We start from the raw sequence: 1,726 nt of genomic DNA, 5'->3' as shown, positions 1-1,726 counted from the left end.
AACCTTGGGCAGAGTGCAGGGAGTCGTATGAAAGAATGGGGAGTTAGCATGTTCTGGAGAGGACAGGACAAAATATATCTGGGCACAGGGGTCTTTTCTGGGACTGACACTCACCAAGGACCATGTATGGATATAACCTAGAACCTCTGCTCGGGTGTAGCCCGTGGTAGCTCAGTAACCAATTGGTTTCCCATAGTAAGGGGAACAGGAGCTATTTCTGACAGGAACTCAATGGCAGGCTCTTTGACCTCCCCACCTCCCAAGGGAATAGCAGTCCTGCTAGGCCACAGAGGAGTACTTTGCTGTCAGTCCTGAAGATATCTGATAAAACAGGGTCAGATGAAAGGGGAGTAGGTCCTGCCCAATCAGTGGACTTGAAAAGGGGCAAGGAGGAGATGAGGAAGGGAGGGTGTGATCGGGAGGGAATAAGGAAGAGGGATACAGCTGGGATACAGAGTTAATAAAATGTAACTAATAATAAAAAAATTAAATTAAAAAGAAAAAAATAACAAAATGGAATACTCAAGAATAATCTATGAGAGTTAAAGATTTGAGGACCATTAAAGATTATATTAAATGAAAGATTTGATTTCTCCAAATGAGCTTTGTAGACAGCAGTGCTTTTACTTTGTTGAATATAATATGACTCAGACTGCTTCAACCAATTTTAGAATTTGTTTATTTCTTACACCATCAAGTCTGAGGGGTTTCACAACTTTAACAGCTATTTCCACTGTGCCTAGAATTATTAATGGTCTTGATTAAATAGGCATTTGTTTATTCTAATGGTTTATTCTAATGTACAGATAATATCATTTGGGAAATACTATGTATTTTGATATGTAGAATAAATGACCCTTTCTTTCTCATGTACAGCAATGCCTATCTCAATGTGTGACCTTTTTGATACCATAAAACTTTGGTGAATTAAAAAAAATTAAAATTTCATAGTTCATGTGTTCATTCATTCAACTCATAATATTGATCTAGTGCCTCCTGTGTCAGGAATAATTATAAACCTGTTTAGAGGTTAAATTCTTATTCCAATTAATCAATAATATGAATAAATGAATTAATTTCTAAAGTATGGGACAAAAAAAACAAGGACTAAACACCTAACTATAGCATCATCATGGAAAATATATCGGGCTATAAATGTCAAAGAAAAACATTAATTAGAATTAAAAAGCTGTGCTCGCTTCGGCAGCACATATACTAAAATTGAACGATACAGAGAAGATTAGCATGGCCCCTGCGCAAGGATGACACGCAAATTCGTGAAGTGTTCCATATTTTTCTACCGCTAGGCTGCTTCTGGCAGAGAGATTTGGGCCCGGGATCTGGGATTGAGTATATTCACCCTAACTCTTTCCCGCGCCAACCAGGGACCAGTCAACATAACCCCTCCTGGCAGAGGGAAAGGACAAAGAGGCAGCACACAGGAAAGGTGGACACCGAGTCCTGCGGCCACAGTGTCACAGAGCTGACTGTTAGCCTACCCGTGCACTTCCGCAGCAGGACCAAAACAAAGAGTAGTGAGCAAGGGGAACCCCTGTGCATTCCAACTGGTCCTGCAAGAGAGTGAGTGAGCCTTCTAGGGAGAGATTGCCCCAAATCCAGGGCCTCTCCACAGAAGCAACAAGACGAGATCCCTGCCACCCACACTCCTAGTGTGGGCATCAGAGGGATTCTTGGGATAGCGACCCCAACATTGAAGCCTCTGCTT

At 41.4% G+C, this 1,726-nt stretch overlaps 1 non-coding gene across 1 annotated transcript; it reads left to right on the top strand.

Annotated features, from left to right (window-relative positions):
- The first annotated feature begins 1,191 nt into the window (after positions 1-1,191).
- Positions 1,192-1,297, top strand: LOC129676434 (U6 spliceosomal RNA). Its single transcript, XR_008720073.1, has one exon. It is a non-coding gene; the product is annotated as a U6 spliceosomal RNA (small nuclear RNA).
- Positions 1,298-1,726: the final 429 nt, after the last annotated feature.

This window comes from Psammomys obesus, unplaced genomic scaffold, assembly GCF_907164565.1.
Source record: "Psammomys obesus unplaced genomic scaffold, mPsaObe1.curated_primary_1811, whole genome shotgun sequence".
NCBI lineage: Eukaryota > Metazoa > Chordata > Mammalia > Rodentia > Muridae > Psammomys > Psammomys obesus.
Note: the sequence above shows the minus strand (reverse complement) of the source record. Positions and strands in the feature narration are given on the sequence as shown.